Genomic DNA, 19,477 nt, shown 5'->3' on the forward strand with positions numbered 1-19,477 from the left:
TCACATACACGTGATTAGCAGATGTTATTACGGGTGTAGCGAAATGCTTGTTCTTTTAGCTCCGGCAGTGCAGTAATACACAAAAATCTAGGTAGGAATGAATTAAGACTATATACATAAAACTATGTACATATGAACTATATACATAATTGTAACTAGTTATTTATTATTCATCAAGGTCCATAATAACTTTTGCACAGATGAACTCATATTATGTTGGTCTGTGCTTTGGCTTCCTCTAGTGGAGTGTTTCTAAATTATTAACCCGGAAATGATTCTGTCAAATGTGTGAAAGAAGCTAGTTCGTTGGCAAGCTAAAAACGAACAACAAGATTTGGAGGGAAAATAAGCGACAGGGTGCGTTTAATTCTGTGTTATGACTTCAGAAATGCCTTACAATCGTTTTGTAACTAGAAGTGTGTTGTAAAAGGTGTTAATTCTCACATAGATTTGTATGTTTGATCAGAAACTGGTCTTGTCGCAATAACTGCTGTAACGTTAGTTGGCTACTACTGACTAACGTTAACTAGCAACAGTTAGCCAAAGGTGGTGAATACATGGAGTTAGCTAGTTCACTCATGCAGTTTACCATTGAAAAATTAAATTCCGGTCCACTTAACTGGGTGTGTCTCTCATATAATCACTCATTTTATTATTCCAATAGGTAACGTTAATAGAAGGCTCTCTGTACCACCATGGGTACATCCAAACAGATCGGGAACCACAACGGTACCAGGAAGAAGAGTATTAGCAAGACATGGAAGACAAAGCGATATATGACCAAATCCATGCAGACATGAAGACCTTCAACAAAAACCAAGTTGCTCAAAAAAAGAAGGTGGACTATGTCACTGGTTGTGCCCAGCATTACTGTCTACAGTCGTGGCCAAAAGTTTTGAGAATGACACAAATATACATTTCCACAAAATTTGCTGCTTCAATGTCTTTAGATATATTTGTCAGATGTTACTATGGAATACTGAAGTATAATTACAAGCATTTCATAAGTGTCAAAGGCTTTTATTGAGTGAGCTCCAGCCTTGTACTCGTCAACACTCATACCTGTGTTAATGAGAGAATCACTGACATGATGTCAGCTGGTCCTTTTGTGGCAGGGCTGAAATGCAGTGTGTAAATGTTTTGGGGGGATTCAGTTCATTTGCATGGCAAAGAGGGACTTTGCAATTCATCTGATCACTCTTCATAACATTCTGGAGTATATGCAAATTGCCATCATACAAACTGAGGCAGCAGACTTTGTGAAAATGAATATTTGTGTCATTCTCAACTTTTGGCCACGACTGTACGTTGCGCTTTCTTGCAGCTATTCAAATTGTTAACTGGAAACATTTCGGCAACTGGAAACTAAAAGCCGTAGTTGAATGTGCATTTGTTTTGATTGCAGATTATATTTTGTTGATCTGAAAGAGCACTTTAAAACCAACGTGCACAAGAAAAATGGTAAGATCCCCACTATTTTTGTTTGAAGCAGTCCATTGTTCCTGTGACGAGCCTTCCTCCACAGCACCCGAGTATTACAACTTAGATTTTTATTTTGATGACTGAGCATCTGCATTCCTTCCATCTCTCCCACACTCTGTTCAGGATTAAGCTGTTGAAGGAGGAACCTTGCACTCAGGCAGAAGCAGAGAGAGCTGCAGGTATGGGTTCTTACATACCCCACAAAACTGTAGAGGTGGAAGAGAAGGTGGACTGCCTTTCTTTGACCATTACTTTCACCCAGGTTCCAGAACACCTTTTTCGTGGCTCTGAGCTACGGACATTGCTTTGCATTACATATGTATAGATGTTTTTATACATTCAATGTAAATGTCACATGTGGAGCAAACAATTAAAAGGAAATGTGGTGATTGGCTGGATGCCAGTTTCTATTTTAGCCAGATTTATAATTTTGTCATGCTTGCAGCAGGCTGGCATCTCTATCTAATGGCAAATTATGAAATATTGTTAGAATCGGATTTCAATGCCTGTGCAACCAAACAACATTGAATATAGTGCTGAATTCACAATTAAATATATAGGATAGATAGAGCTACTCATATTACTTGAGATTGTAACTTGAGCTGAAATGCAATTGTAAAGCACAGTTTGTGCTCCTACAATTCACTGTTGATCTTAAATGCAATTAAAGTACCAGTCAGCATCGCGTTGGTGTTTGTGAAATATTTTTGTTAAAGCTGCAATATGTAACTTTTTGGGCGGTCTGACCAAATTCGCATAGAAATGTGAGTTATAGATCTGTTATTCTCATTGAAAGGAAGTCTTAAGACGTATGTGCACTATTTCTATGCTTCCCGTTAAGTTTAGTTTTTGCGTCTGTTACTTTCGGTTTTGTACACCGGCTGAAAACAATATTTTGGGTTGTTGAAAAGATATTTCCCAGCATTTTAGATGGTACAATTCTCTACACAAGCGATTGCTTGTTTTGTCACAAACTGAAATTAGGCAACCTATTATCGTTTTAGCAACCAGGAAAAGGCGGAGCCATTTAATTGTTATAAGGTCAAAATCGAAGTAAGCATACACCGATTAAAACACCTAGTTTTCTGAGCAATCTTTCTAGTTATTAGGACATGTAAACACCTTAATCAGCATTCCAGTGGTGTATTTCATCTGCCCATGTGCTAGCACCAGCCAAACAAGCCTCCCTCTTCAGTGTTCGGAAATAAATTAATGCATGCGTCTGTCTTACAAGTATAGTAGTTTTTGATACAGCTGAAGTCGGAAGTTTACATACACCTTAGCCAAATACATTTAAACTCAGTTTTTCACAATTCCTGACATTTAATCCTAGTAAAAATTCCCTGTCTTAGGTCAGTTAGGATCACCACTTTATTTTAAGAATGTGAAATGTCAATGATTTTTCAGCTTTTATTTCTTTCATCACATTCCCAGTGGGTCAGAAGTTTACATGCACTCAATTAGTATTTGGTAGCATTGCCTTTAAATTGTTTAACTTGGGTTAAATGTTTCAGGTAGCCTTCCACAACTTCCCACAATAAGTTGGGTGAATTTTGACCCATTCTTCCTGACAGAGCTGGTGTAACTGAGTCCGGTTTGTAGGCTTCCTTGATCGCACACACTTTTTCAGTTCTGCCCACATATTTTCTATAGGATTGAGGTTAGGGCTTTGTGATGGCCACTCCAATACCTTCACTTTGTTGTCCTTAAGCCATTTTGCCACAACTTTGGAATTATGCTTGGGGTCGTTGTCCATTTGGAAGACTCATTTGCGACCAAGCTTTAACTTCCTGACTGATGTCTTGAGATGTTGCTTCAATATATGCACATAATTTTCCTGCCTCACGATGCCATCTATTGTGTGAAGTGCACCAGTCCCTCCTGCAGCAAAGCACTCCCACAACATGATGCTACCACCCCTGTGCTTCACGGTTGGGATGGTGTTCTTCGCCTTGCAAGCATCCCCCTTTTTCCTCCAAACATAACAATGGTCATTATGGCCAAACAGTTATATTTTTGTTTCATCAGACCAGAGGACATTTCTCCAAAAAGTACGATCTTTGTCCCCGTGTGCAGTTGCAAACTATACTCTGGCTTTTTTATGGCGGTTTTGGAGCAGTGGCTTCTTCCTTGCTGAGCAGCCTTTCAGGTTATGTCGATATAGGACTCGTTTTACTGTGGATATAGAACTTTTGTACCTGTTTCCTCCAGCATCTCCACAAGGTCCTTTGCTGCCTTCTGGATTGATTTGCACTTTTCGCACCAAAGTACGTTCATCTCTAGGAGACAGAACGCGTCTCTTTCATGAGCGGTAGGATGCGTGGTCCCATGGTGTTTATACTTGCATACTATTGTTTGTACAGATGAATGTGGTACCTTCAGGCATTTGGAAATTGCTCCCAAGGATGAAGCAGACTTGTGGTCTACAATTTCTTCTGCGGTCTTGGCTGATTTCTTTTGATTTTCCCATGATGTCAAGCAAGGAGGCACTGAGTTTGAAGGCAGGCCTTGAAATACATCCACAGGTACACCCCCAATAGACTAATTGACATCATTTGAGTCAATCAGAAGCTTCTAAAGCCATGACATCGTTTTCTGGAATTTCCCAAGCTGTTTAAAGGCACAGTCAACTTAGTGTATGTAAACTTCTGACCCACTGGAATTGTGATACCTATCTTGGTTTCATCAGACTAGAGAATCTTGTTTCTTATGGTCAGAGTCCTTTAGGTCCCTTTTGGCTAACTCCAAGCGGGCTGTCATGTACTTTTTATTGAGGAATGGCTTCCGTCTGACCACCCTACAATAAAGGCCTGATTGGTGGAGTGCTGCAGAGATGGTTTTCTTCTGGAAGGTTCTCCCATCTCCACAGAGGAACTCTGGAGCTCTGTCAGAGTGACCATCAGGTTCTTGGTCACCTCCCTGACAAAGGCCCTTCTCCCGATTGCTCAGTTTGGCCGGGCGGCCAGCTCTAGGAAGAGTCTTGATGGTTCCAAATGGCTTCCATTTAAGAATGATGGAAGCCACTGTGTTCTTGGGGACCTTCAATGCTGCATAAATGTTTTGGTACCCTTCCCCAGATCTGTGCCTCGACACAATCCTGTCTCAGAGCTCTACGGACAATTCCTTAAACCTCATGGCTTGGTTTTTGCTCTGACATGCACTGTCAACTGTGGGACCTTATGTTGACCGGTGTGCCTTTCAAATCATGTCCAATCAATTTAAATTTACCACAGATGGACTCCCAAGTTGTGGAAAGATCTCAAGGATCAATGGAAACAGGATTTACCTCAGCTCAATTTCGAGTTTCATAGCGAAGGGTCTGAATACTTATTTACATACGGTATTTCTGTTTTTTATTTTGAATGCATTTGTTTTTGCTATGTCGTAATTGGGGTATTGTGTGTAGATTTGAGGGGGGGGGGGAAACTATTTAATCCATTTTAGAACATGGCTGTAACATAATGTAGAAAAAGTCAAGGGGTCTGAATACTTTCCAAATGCACTGTACATCTCCTTGCATTGTCAACTAAACACAATTCAATATTCATTTTGTAATATAGTAAATAGCCTAAAGGCTATCTTACAAACTAATGTAACATTCAACCTTAAAATGAGTAACACTTCCATGTCCACATTTTGAGGTTACTGTTAATGTCTTATGTAATGATATTAAGCGTGCATGTTCAAGATAGCATGCATAGATCATCGCAGGTCTGTGGAGATTTTCACAGTTGCTCTAATAATCTGTGCAGAATCTCGAACGACAGCGAACGTTCATGGACGTTGAAAAGTAGTTGAAATTTAGACATCTATTTTTACAAGTTTGAACAGTACAGGGCGTGACCCGAAAAAATGGTCCCGAAAAAATTATTCGAACATTTTAGGTAATTTTTTTTGTTGTATTTAAAATGTACTCAAAACTAACGGTTTCATTTTCTTTTCTTGTTTTTGGCAAAAAAGTAAACATCCAGAGAGCCTCTGTATTGCTCAACCTTCCCCCCTCTATTTACATGAAATGGTTCGGTCCTGCCCCCAAACCAGGCACGAACTGTACTTGCTAGCAGTGAATTGCCAGTGAGAAGTGCCGGTGGAGCATCATGTCTCAGTTTCCTAAAGAAAAATCTGGCTTCCAAAAACGAAAAGACAGGAGAAAAAATGGCGACAGCTTGTCACAGAGAAAGGTGGGTGTAGTCCGTGAATGGTGGAAATTAACCTGTTAGCTTAACGTTAGTCCATAGTGAAATAGGCTCTTTTTGCTCCCCCAACATTAACGTTAAGTTCTTAATATATTGACAGAAAATTCGGAGGGTTTACATTTCGCTCCTCCTTTAGCCGACTTTTAATCAATGCAGGCAAACTTTTAGCAAGCTATTTGTTTCAATATGCTTTGTGTTGTAGTCACGACAGACAAAGATATATAGTTAAGCAAACTTTACTAGGCATGTTGTCAACCAGCACATTAATAAAGTAACAACTGGTTTCCGTTTCCTGTGTAACATCAATATTGCTACATGTTCTCTTTTTAATTAAAACATTTTTTTTTTTACAACAAAGGCAGACCACCTAACTTTGGCTTGTAGTCCATGTCTGCAATAAATTGGAATGTGAACTGCATGTTTGTTAACTGTCTGACTGTCCATTTAATTATATATTTTTTACCTTCACACATTCTTTCAGGTGTATAGGTCTTCGGATGTCCCTACCAGACCTTATGTGGGCAGTGTTGATTACATCAGGAGGTGCTTGACCTGAGATGTTTGGATCTTCTTGTTGAGGTGCAGCATTCACCTCTAGGTTGTGTTCAGCACCCTGCTGGGCGTCAGCTGGTGCTCTGTTTACTGGCTCTGTGCCAGGCTTCTCAACATTGGGGAAATCCTCTTTTTCTGCTCTTCCTCAGGTGTCGCCTGTACCTCCTGATGACTTGGCCCTGTTCTGTCTTCACCTCGTAGGACCTTTGCTCCACAGGTCTGACTACTGTGGCCCTCTGCCACCACTGTTTCTGTCCTGTGAGTGGCTGAACTCTCACCCTGTCATCTCGTTGCAGCTCTGAGATCCTGAGCGGAGGTGTCGTAATACTTTGCCTGTTTCTGTTGTCTTTCTTTGAACTTCTCCAGCTGACAGTTTGCCATCCCCAGTCTCAGAAGATTTTCACTCATTGTAAGTACTGTCTTTGTACGTCTTCCCATGAGCACCATTGCAGGGCTGCTGTCTGTTCCTTGTGACGGGGTATTTCTATGATCCAGCATGGCCAGGTATGGGTCAGCACCTGCTCTCTTTGCTTTTGCCATCAGTCTTTTGGCTGTTTTCACTGCCGATTCCACTTTCCCATTTCTTTGCGAGTATCCTGGAGACAATGTTTTGTGTGTAAAGTCCCAAGCCTTGCTGAAACTTCGGAACTCGTCTGAAGAGCACTGGGGTCATTGTCTGAGTAAAGGATGTCAGGTATCCCATGACGTGCAAAGTGTGTCTTCAGTTTTCGAATGACTGTTTTTGACTGTGTGTTCTCCAAATGGTCCACTTCCCAGAAGTTGAAGAGATAATCAACTGTGACCATGCAGTCTCTGTCGTTTAACTAGAACAGGTCAGTCCTTATTTCTTTCCCAGGGACGCTTTGGTGCTTCGTGTGGCCTCAACGTTTCTTTCTGCTGCTTCATACCCCATGCAGTGCAGGTGCTACATTGTGCCATGTATGTTCTCAGCTGTGCATTCATGCCTGGCCAGTAGACACACTCGCGAGCTCTTCTCAGACATCCCTCTGTTCTTATGTGTGAGGAATGGATTCTCTGCATTATCTCTGACCTGAGGGCAGTAGGCACAACGACTCGCTCACCTCTGAAGATAACTCCATTTTGCGCACTCCGCTCATCTCTGTTGTGAAAATACATGGCTACTAGTCCTTTCACTTCAGGCCACCCCTGCAGGATCACATTTTTCAATGTCTGGAGCTCCTGGTTCAGCTCAGTGGCTCTCTGGATGTGCTTTAGTCTCTCGCTTGACACAGGGAGGTAGTGTATCATATTGATTGATTCCACTTCGACCACCATAAGGCCTCTGTTGTCTTGTTCTGTGAGGTACGCCCTGCTCAGGGTGTCGGCCAGCACCACATGTTTTCCCGGGAACATATCGGAGACTGACCTCGTAGTTTTGGAGTCTCATGTACATGCGTTGTAGTCTTTTTGGTGTGCTGTGGAGAGGCTTTGTCATGATGCTCTCTAGAGGCTTGTGATCTGACTGCACTTCCACAGTTCGTCCATATGTGAGCTGATGGAACCTCTCCATGCCAAACACCACTGCAAGCAGCTCCTTCTCTATCTGTGCATACCCTTTTTCAGTCTCTGTCAGGGCTCTGCTAGCTTATGCTATTGGTTGTCCTCCCTGCATCAAGACTGCTCCTAACCCACTCTCTGAAGCATCACACTGTAGTACGAGCTGCTCTGTTGGGTTGTAGTATTACAGCACAGGGGTCTGTGCAATGGTATCCCTGATTTTATTGAAAGCCTGCTCATGTCTCTGACCACTCCCACAGTGAGTCCTTGTGTGTTAGCTGTCGCAATGGCTTGCAGAGCTCCGCGGCGTGGCTGCTGAACTTGGCTAGGTAGTTTACCATGCCCAGGAAGCGCTGCACCCCCTGCACATCTGTAGGCCTAGGCATCTGTTTGATGGCTGTCACTTTTCCTGGGTCCACTTTCAACCCCTCTGATGTTAGCAGGTGGCCAATGTAGGGCACTTCCTTCAGCCTGAGCTGCAGCTTCTCCGGATTCAGCTTGATATTGAGCTTCCTGCATCTGTCCAGGAGCATTTTCAGGTTTTTGTCATGGTCCAGAGTCGCCGCTTCATCATTGTCTCCTCCTCCCACAATCAGGATGTCATCTGCAATGATTTTGACTCCTGGAAGGCCTTCCATTGCCTGGTTCAACTTCCTCTGAAAGATCTCTGGGGCTGGACTGATTCCCGTTGGCATGCGCTGCCACCTGTAGCGTCCCATGGGAGTAGAGAGCGTGGTGAGATAGCTGGATTCCTCCTCCAGTTCCACATGCCAAAATCTGTTTTTAAATCACAAACAGAACACGCGTGCTCTGTTCAGATCTGGCAGCACGTCTTCAATAGTGGGAAGTGAGTAATGGCTCCTCTTGAGCGTCTTGAGAGGTTTCGGATCAATACACACTCTTAGCTTTTCAGACGGTTTCTTCACTAATCCAATCTGTGCTTTTTTTCAACTGCTTTTATCATCCTTTTCTCTAGACCACTGAGCTCCTCTTTGAGTGGTTTATATAGCGCTACTGGCACTCTTCTCTTTGGCAGCTGGACGGGCTCCACTCGCTCATCCACTTTCAGCTTGCCGGGTAGGCATCCATCTCCCTGGAATACAGCAGAGTACTCCTGTTTAATTTGCTCTTTAGTCCAGGATCCTGTTGTTTTCTCAATGGCCAGGATGTTGTGATGCTGCACAGTAATCAACTCCATTGCCTGGATAGCCTTACTGCCTAGAATGGGCCTGTGCACATTCAACTCGGTAGGTTTTCTTATTGCGTGGATTGAGCACTTTAAGTGTGCACTTCCCCAGTGGCGTCAGAGTGCTCTTGTTATACATCACCAATACCTGACTGCAGGGCTCTAGGTGACTGGCTTTTATGAGGTTTGCAGGGATAACATTACAACTAGCACCACAATCTAGCTGAAATCTGACTTGACTTTTTGTTGACCAGCATGGTTGCAAAGAGAGCTGCATTGGGGTCTGTGGTTTTCTCCTGCACCCCGTTAATGCTCTCTGACTTTGGCCCTAGTGTGATGCACAGAACATCCTCACCGCTCTCTGAGTCAGATGACGCATTTTCCATTGCCAGACCTCTGTTTCTCTTGCTGGTCCCTGCACTTTTGCAAACTGTAGAGAAGTGATTGTTTTTTTCCACAGGATTTACATTTTTGTCCATATGCAGGGCACTTTTCCTTTTCTCTCATGTGTCCGTCCACAGTATCTGCATTGTATTATGCTCTGTCCCTTTGTAGGGTCTCCTCTCCCTCTCGGTTTCTCTTTCGGTGTTACTGCATGCACTGCTACAGGGCCCTGCACATTTATGACTTTAGCTCTTTGGACAGCTCTTCCAATCTATATGCATTTCTCTAAACTGAGATCAGTCTCTCTGAGTAAGCGCTCTCTTAAGTGTGGGTCACACGTGCCACACGCAATCCTGTCTGTGATTACTCCAAAGTTGCAGGTGGCCACTAGAGTCCTCAATTCAGTGAGATATTTGTCTAAACTCTCATCTTGGCCCTGACTTCGCATTAAAAAATTCTCTCAATTGTTTAATTTTTCTTGGTATCACAAAATGTTCTGTGTGCTGCAAAATGTGTCCAGTGCTGCAATTACTTCAACAGCGAGATTGTCTTTTGTGCCGCCTGGGATGTATTCTTCATTTACATCTATGAGATCCAGGTTATTTTGAGTACCGCTGCCACCGTGTTTCAATATGCTTTGTGTTGCAGTCAAGACAGACAAAGATATATAGTTAAGCAAACTTTACTAGGCATGTTGTCAACCAGCACATTAATAAAGTAACAACTGGTTTCCATTTCCTGTGTAACAATATTGCTACACTATTCATACTAAATCAGTTGTCCCTGCCTGACCGAGGTAAAGACAGTTTCAGGTAGGATATTTGCGCTTTCAAACCACTTGAGCCACAGACTCCAAATAAGTTTCATGATGTTGGAAAAAATTGCGCACAACATTGCACAGGTCTTATTTTCACGATTTGGACATTAATTCGCTTTGCAAAGCTTATAAACATGTGGAAATGTGAGCATCTTTTTGTATACCTAGTAATGTCTCCTTGATCATGTGACCTACTGACCTCAAACAAGGTTCAGAATGTACACTGTGGGCCTACACATTGCACATCCTTTAGTTTGTCCCCTTTCATCTCACAATTTTACATACATTTTTCCAACTTTCTAATTTCAATAGCGCCTTGGTCATGACTGACCTCAAACTTCCCTTACCTACATTGTTATAACATGCCAGAGGTTGTTCACCTTGGAGACCTGCTGCGGATATGGGTACGGCCCGGCGTGAGATTTACACCCTCTTCCCCCGGATTTTCAAGGGCCAGGGAGAGCTCACCGGACGCCGCCGAAACGCAACGCTTTCCTGGGCTTGGGCCCCTCCTGGGGCGAACCCATTCCAGGGCGCCCTGCCCTTCACAAAGAAAAGTGAACTCTCCCTGGGGCTCCCGCCAGCTTCTCCGGGATGGGTCACTTTACCACACTGGATGCCTTGTGGCGCCTGTCTCCGCCAGTCCGTGGAGATATTGAAAGTAGTTTGAGGTCAGTAGGTCTCATTACCAAGGAGCTATTGAAATTAGAAACATTGACAAATATTGAAAATTCATGTAAAATTGCGAGAGATAAATGGACAAACTAAAGGGTGTGCAGTGTGTAGGCCCACTGAGTGTACATTCTGAACATTGTTTGAAGTCACATGACCAAGGAGCTATTGACATTTGAATGTGTGAGATGAAAATGGACAAACTAAATGGTGTGCAATATAGAAGGGTAGTCAGTGGACATTCTGAACCTTGTTTGAAGTCTGTAGGTTACATGACCAAGGAGCTATTGAAATTTGGAAAAATTAGTGTGAGAAATTGACAAACTAAAGGGTGTGCAACAAACTCAGCAAAAAAAGAAACGTCCTCACTGTCAACTGTGTTTATTTTCAGCAAACGTAACGTGTAAATATTAGTATGAACATAACAAGAGTCAACAACAGACAAACTGAACAAGTTCCACAGACATGTGACTAACAGAAATGTAATGTGTCCCTGAACAAAGGGGGGTCAAAAGTAACAGTCAGTATCTGGTGTGGCCACCATGGACTACACCAGATTTGCCAGTTCTTGCTGTGAGATGTTACTCCACTCTTCCACCAAGGCACCTGCAAGTTCCTGGACATTTTCTGGGGGGGAATGGCCCTAGCCCTCACCCTCCAATCCAACAGGTCCCAGACGTGCTCAATGGGATTGAGATCCGGGCTCTTCGCTGGCCATTGCAGAACACNCCAGCTGCATCATGGACTGCACCAGATTTGCCAGTTCTTGCTTTGAGATGTTACCCCACTCTTCCACTAAAGCACCTGCAAGTTCCCAGACATTTCTGGAGGGAATGGCCCTAGCCCTCACCCTCCAATCCAACAGGTCCCAGACGTGCTCAATGGGATTGAGATCCGGGCTCTTCGCTGGCCATTGCAGAACACTGACATTCCTGTCTTGCAGGAAATCACGTACAGAACGAGCAGTATAGCTGGTGGCATTGTCATGCTGGAGGGTCATGTCATTATGAGCCTACAGGAAGGGTACCACATGAGGGAGGAGGATGTATTCCTTGTAACACACAGCGTTGAGATTGCCTGCAATGACAACAAGCTCAGTCCGATGATGCTGTGACACACCGTCCCAGACCATAACGGACCCTCCACCTCCAAATCGATCCCGCTCCAGAGTACAGGCCTCGGTGTAACGCTCATTCCTTCGATGATAAATGAGAATCCGACCATCACCCCTGGCGAGACAAAACCGCAACTCGTCAGTGAAGAGCACTTTTTGCCAGTCCTGTCTGGTCCAGCGACGGTGGATTTGTGCCCGTAGGCGACGCTGTTGCCGGTGATGTCTGGTGAGGACCTGCCTTACAACAGGCCTACAAGCCCTCAGTCCAGCCTCTCTCAGCCTATTGCGGACAGTCTGAGCACTGATGGAGGGATTGTGCGTTCCTGGTGTAACTCGGGCAGTTGTTGCCATCCTGTACCTGTCCCACAGGTGTGATGTTCAGATGTACCGATCCTGTGCAGGTGTTGTTACATGTGGTCTGCCACTGCGAGGACGATCAGCTGTCCGTCCTGTCTCCCTGTAGCGCTGTCTTTAGGCGTCTCACAGTATGCACATTGCAATTTATTGCCCTGGCCACATCTGCAGTCGCAAGGCACGTTCACACAGATGAGCAGGGACCCTGGGCATCTTTCTTTTGGTGTTTTTCAGAGTCAGTAGAAAGGCCTCTTTAGTGTCCTAAGTTTTCATAACTGTGACCATAATTGCCTACCGTCTGTCTTAACGACCGTTCCACAGGTGCATGTTCATCAATTGTTTATGGTTCATTGAACAAGCATGGGAAACAGTGTTTAACCCTTTACAATGAAGATCTGTGAAGTTATTTGTATTTTTACTAATTATCTTTGAAAGACAGGGTCCTGAAAAAGGGGCGTTTCTTTTTTTGCTGAGTTTAGAAGGGTAGTCAGTGGACATTCTGTGCCTTGAGGTCAGTAGGTCACATGGCAAAGGAGCTATTGAAATTTGAAATGTTGAAAATTCTCAAAATTGCGTGACATGAAAATGGACAAACAAAAGTGTGTGCATTGTGTAGGCCAACTGAGTGTACATTCTGAACCTTGATTGAAGTCAGTAGGTCACATGACCAGGGACCTATTGTAATAAATAATTTAAAATAGTGCGAGATGTAAAATCGACAAAAGAAGTATACAATGTGTGTCTGCCATCGGGTTAGCTAGAACCAGTTGAGGAGTAATGATTAAAGAGCTATGATAATTTGAAAGATTTGGTTTGTCACTATGTTGACGGTCCCTAACTGCTGTTGGTGGACGTAAGGAAAACTACAGGTGAATATTCGTTGAATATCCAACCTGAATCTGTCTTTACCTCGGTCCCCGTCTGGTGCCATCCACAACAGATGCAGCTTCAGGCTCAGCAGCCCTGTCTCCCCATCCCCCTCAACCAGCACTACTCCCAACTGAAGGAGGTGAGCAGCATTGTGTTGAATGTCAGTTGGCATAATTGCAGGGGGTCAGTGGGAATTAATTTTTTTATTATGAAAAAAAGTAAAATGATTAAATCCTTTTCAATGATGAGATTTCAAACACTAATTATTTTTCCACATAATTTGATCATTATATGAAACAAAAAAAGCCTATAGTCTGTATTGGATGCTGGACAGTTTGACGCATTGAGTGACTGACTAAAGTTACAGCCAATGTTAAAATAACACCTTCAAGTCATATGACCAAGGTATGTCTCCATGGCTTTGATGCAGACTGAAACATGGTCTAGTGGTGGTGATACGCAACTGCAGGTAGTTTGGGTCAATATTCTGCAGGATTCAGTGCCGTTTAATTTTTTCTGTGGTGCATGCAGCTAATTTAAGTCAACAAAATAGTAGTAACTGAAATGTTGGTGATGTTATTACAAATGGTATTATATTATAGGATATATTATCATATGCATCATTTACTCTCTACAGAGCCAGGACCCTCTTCAGGTGATACAGTTTTGTCAGGGAGGAGTGTGGAAGAGGTGAAAGACAGTGCCGGCAGTACCAATGCAGATGATAAGGTGCACAGAAAGAGACAGACACAGTGAGGATGTTGAAAAACAAGCTGATCAGTGACTTTGCTAGCAAGAAGGCTCGGCGCTGGGCTCTTGGTGAGTAAGGCTGAGCAAGGGCCAGTGATAACTTAAATGGCATGGCTATGGATATTGGATCACTACACACATGATGCCCACAGGCTGAGAACAAGACTGAAAACAGACAGAACAAGATATAGAATTTGTTGTGCACAATCAAGACCCCCAAGTGGAAGAAACCTATTGATTTGGTGACCACTTGACCTTTCCTCTAGCGTCACCATCAGGCCTTTTCATTTCCATTTTTCCACTTTTACAGCTGCTTATTTTTTAGTTGGTATGTATACTTAGTTCAAAAATCTGCTGCTGATTTTATTATATCATTCTATAGATAATGTTAATTTATTTTAATTGAAGAGGTTAATGTATAAGTTATTTATTAATGTTAAGAGAATTTTCCCATAAAAATTACATTTAGACTGTAAAAGATGGACTTTAGCACATTTCTTATAGAGGGTATCAGTCTTGCATCAAATAGTGAATTCCACTATGCAGAATGTTGCATGCATGTCTCCACAGTGTTATATTTTCACAGCTCACTGTCAGTAAATATTGCACAGTAAATTTTGAATTACAAGAGAGTTGCAAGCATGCAAAGGTAGTTATTTTAAGCTTTGAGTAGGTCAATTAGGTTCTGGAGGTGTGTGGTTACAGCAATTGCGCAGGGTTGGTGTGGCCTGTGGTGGTGGGGCCCAAAATCCCAGGCCGCGCCCCTGAGTACAGTAAAGAAAATTTGATTTCTGTGTAGTACAGATCAGGGACCCATGATTTAATTATGTTACCGTCATTCTGTTAGGTATTAATCCCCTTCACTTACTGTAGTTCAATAATCAAAATAGATTTTTTTCAAACTCAAGGGACTATATTGTCAGCTGCCATTAAGCAAGTGCAATTGTCAAACGCACTCTCGTTTGCAATTTCGACCTGTGAAAGCCGGCGCTCTTCTGTTTTCAAACTCTAGCGCCAGGATTGGTAAATTACCTGTTTTATATGAGCTTGCTTGCGCTGAAGTGAGGGGTGCAAAACATCTGAGGTATGTCCTTTAAAATGTGTGCTAAATTCAGGCAGCTCTTGCGGTTATTTAAGACCAACCAAAATCTGGTCTTGGTGGTAAAGCAGTTGGTTATGGCATGGATTTTGACAGTGGAAGCACAGCCTATCCAGCCGTGACACACAGTGCCCATATGCACATGGAACAAGACAGCAGCACCTAGATCTTCTGCCAGACCTGGGCCCTGACAGTAAATCTCAGTAAGACAAAAATAATGGTGTTCCAAAAAATGTCCAGTTGCCAGGACCACAAATACAAATTCCATCTAGACACTGTTGCCCTTGAGCACACGAACTATACATACCTCGGCCTAAACATCAGCGCCACAGGTAACTTCGACAAAGCTGTGAACGAGCTGAGAGACAAGGCAAGAAGGGCCTTCTATGCCATCAAAAGGAACATAAAATTCAACATACCAATTAGGATCTGGCAAAAAATACTTGAATCAGTTAGAACCCATTGACCGTTATGGATGTGAGGTCTGGGGTCCGCTCACCAACCAAGAATTCACAAAATGGGACAAACGCCAAATAATGCATGCAGAGCAGAATTAGGCCGATACCCGCTAATAATCAAAATCCAGAAAAGAGCAGTTAAATTCTACAACCACCTAAAAGGAAGCGATTCCCAAACCTTCCATAACAAAGCCATCACCTACAGAGAGATGAACCTGGAGAAGAGTACCCTAAGCAAGCTGGTCCTGGGGCACTGTTCACAAACAGACCCCACAGAGCCCCAGGACAGCAACACAATTATACCCAAGAAGTCATGAGAAAACAAAAAGATAGTTACTTGACACATTGGAAAGAATTAACAAAAAAAGAGAACTAGAATGCTATTTGGCCCTAAACAGAGAATACACAGTGACAGAATACCTGACCACTGACTGACCCAAACTTAAGGAACACTGACTATGTACAGACTTAGTGAGCATAACCTTGCTATTGAGAAAGGCCGCAGTAGGCAGACTTGGCTCTCAAGAGAAGATAGGATATGTACACACTGCCCACAAAATGAGGTGGAAACTGAGCTGTACTTCCTAACCTCCTGCCAAATGTATGACCATATAAGAGAGACATATTTCCCTCTAAATACACAGATCCACAAAGAATTAGAAAACAAACCCGATTTTAGATTATATATATATATATATACACACACATACACTGGGTGGAATACCACAGTGTGCCATCTCAGCAGCAAGATTTGTGATCTGTTGCCACAAGAAAAGGGCAACCAGTGAAGAACAATCACCTTCATATATACAACCCATATTTCTATTTACATATTTATTTTCCTTTTTGTACTTTAACTATTTACACATCGTTACAACACTGTATATAGACATATGCCATTTGAAATGTTTTTATTCTTTTGGAACTTCTGTGAGTAATGTTTACTGTTCATTTGTATTGTTTATTTCACTTTTGTTTATCTACTTCACTTGCTTTGGCAATGATAACATATGTTTCCCATGCTAATAAAGCCCTTGAATTTAATTTGTGCTTTTTTTTGCCCGTAAACCTCGTATTTAGAAACAAAATGTCCCATTTCCTTGCAGGCTGTTTTTTTTGGTCCTGCCAAATGCATTCGCCAAGTAGTTAAGACTATCATAAAGGGTTTCGCTCCTTAGACCGCTTTGAAATAAATCTTAATCACCAAAGCTTTATTAAAAAAATCAAGTTGGGAGCATCACCTTTTTTATCTACGTATGCTATTGTACAGTGTTTTAGATGTGCATAAAAACCCCTCAATGTAGGCTATATGACCATCATGGAACGATGATCTGGTGACTTTATTTTACTTGTTACTGTAGCCTATGCTATTTAATAAACTGTATCAATCTACAACAGACTAGGAAGAGAATATTCCGTGTCCCCAGACGAATTTAAGTTGATGACAAAGCAAAGATAGTCAATAACCTACAGATTGAGACAATTACATGCAGTATTAAGCCATGAAGGTGGCCAAGCTGTTGTCACACCTATAATTCATTTATTCATCAAAATCTAGCCATTTCACGCCACCTCCAGCTCTTGTCCTCATAATTTCCGCAAACATATTTCTGACACACACCCAGATTTTCCAATGTATTATTAAGTTTGTTAAAATAGAGCCCAAGGTGTCATATCATAGCTGACACTTCATTCTTTCTGCAGACAGTTTTGGAAAACTTTGTCACAAACTGAAGGAGATTTTACTGTCATTCTGTCACAAAACTTTACATGTGCACTGTTCTTCAATTGCATGCGTTTTTGTAAAATTGTAAGTGGAAATAGTCCTTGGGCATAGAGTTGTGTGATTTGTTTAACATTGCAATCAATAGTTTTTGTTGGCATACATTTTGAGGTGAAAAATCAGAGGCTCAGCATCATTCTGTATTTAACCTGGCAAGTCATTTAAGAACAAATTCTTATTTACAATGACGGCCTACACAACGCAATTGTGCACCACCTATGGGTCTCCCAATCACAGCCGGTTGTGATACAGCCTGGATTCAAACCAGGGTGTCTGTAGTGACGTCTCTAGCACTGAGATACAGTGCCTTAGACCGCTGCGCCACTCGGGAGCTCAAATCGACAGAAACTAATCCCCTCACTTCCTTGCCATGTTTACTTTCAACTCCCAGTACACTACTTTGGTACATTTTGATAAACTGATACATTGTAGCTGCTTGAGTGCCATATTTATTTATCCAAAACAATGTTTTCATAATTGTAGAGCTCTTAGAAGTTGGGGTTACAAAAATGCACTATGATCTGTCCCAGACATGTGTGGGGCATCAAATTCAATGTCACTGGAGTGTGAGAAATGACACGACAAAATAAGGAGCTCTCATTGTGTGTTCCTCCAACAGGAAGTGGCAGAGAAAGCACTGGGCGCAGAGGGCCTCTTTCTCTTCCTTGGACAAAGACCATGACCTTTTCCTCAGTTCAAACCATCGCAGAGAAACTCACTGGTTCACCACCAGCCTTCCTATGCATCCTAACACGTTCAAATCCAATATAATTCATCTTTCTGGTTCTCTGTAGCTCAGTTAGTAGAGCATGGCACTTGCAATGCCAGGATAGTGAGTTTAATTCCTGGTACCGGGAATGGGACCTCTGCGCAATGAGAGCTCCTTATTTTGTCTTGTGTCATTTCTCACGCTCCAGTGACATTGAATTTGATGCCCCACACAATATGTCTGGGACAGATCATAGTGCATTTTTGTAACCCCAACTTCTAAGAGCATTGGCATTTATTATTATTAAACCCAACACACACACAATCATTTGTTGGTGACCTCTTGCGCACCTTCCCGCAGGGATCACACATCCAGTGGATTTCGAAGAGCAAGTGACCGATGACCCTAATGGAGAGACCCTAACCTCTGCAGCTTGACACAATGGTGAAGAGTACACCCAGCAAAACACTCACATTATAATTACTGGGTGTTGCCTTACCGTGATTTAAGATAAAGTTATTTGTAATCCAGCTCAAGAATAGATTACATCCTACCTTGTAAACTTTTTACTGCTGTGTCTATGAGTTGGTTTTAAAAGTATAAAATTACTTATGGTGATAAATGACAAAAAAGAATAAGGTTTAAATAGGCATTCCAACACTTATCAGGGTGTGACAACAGGCTTTCTCTGCTTTGTTTCACCGGTCTCTGTGATTGTCTCCACCCCCCACCAGGTGTCTCTTCTCCCCCCCTTTTGGACTCTGATCTGGCTTACTGACCTCTGCCTGCCCTTGACCTGTTGTTTTGCCTGCCCCCCGTTCTAGTAATAAACTTTTGTTACTTCGACACTGTCTGCATCTGGGTCTTCCCTATAACGTGACCCAGATTTCACAATTAAGTCTCAGTCTCACCAGGTTACCCATAGTTCCCTGAGAGGGCTGAGATCCTGGCAGAGTGCCAGCCAGTTCAGGGACTTCCTGCCCCCCCCAAAACAAAGGGGAGGTGGGATACACCTGGTTGGTCATTCAGAGTGAGCTCAACATTTTCACTGGGTAACCTGCCAATCGCTACCACGCTCCAGCACAACGAGGAAAAGAGGTACAGTCTCTGGAAGTGACTGTATCTGATCTTTCATTTTGATAAAAAATTTTTTTTATCTTCACTTATACCCTTGGCAAAGACTAAGTGTTACTTTGACTATATGTTTACATTATTATTACCTCAGCATAGTCTGTCTAGTGTTATCAGCAGCAAATTGTATCAAATGTCCTATAACTTGTTTGAATGAAATACATGATCATAGCAGTGACTGTTTGTTTCCCCACAGGTTCTCATTCACTCCCTGCTGAGTATGTTCCACCCACGGCCCTTCAAGTCACGCTTCGCCCCTCCGTGTCCTGCATTTGAGCCGCCAGAGACTTCTATCTGGACTTAGTCTTCAGGCGAGGGAACTCTGGGATTCCTCATCAAGCCTAGTCCAGTGAGTTTACAACTCGTTTCAACTTTGTTACCATGTTATTACCCCTATAACAG

General features: G+C 42.7%; 1 long non-coding RNA gene across 1 annotated transcript; it reads left to right on the forward strand.

The window, feature by feature from the left end:
- The first annotated feature begins 270 nt into the window (after positions 1-270).
- Positions 271-1,874, forward strand: LOC112068091 (uncharacterized). Its single transcript, XR_002893508.2, has 4 exons — positions 271-357; positions 665-838; positions 1,406-1,461; positions 1,606-1,874. It is a non-coding gene; the product is annotated as an uncharacterized lncRNA (long non-coding RNA).
- Positions 1,875-19,477: the final 17,603 nt, after the last annotated feature.

The sequence above is a fragment of the Salvelinus sp. IW2-2015 genome, unplaced genomic scaffold (assembly GCF_002910315.2).
Source record: "Salvelinus sp. IW2-2015 unplaced genomic scaffold, ASM291031v2 Un_scaffold83, whole genome shotgun sequence".
Lineage (NCBI taxonomy): Eukaryota > Metazoa > Chordata > Actinopteri > Salmoniformes > Salmonidae > Salvelinus > Salvelinus sp. IW2-2015.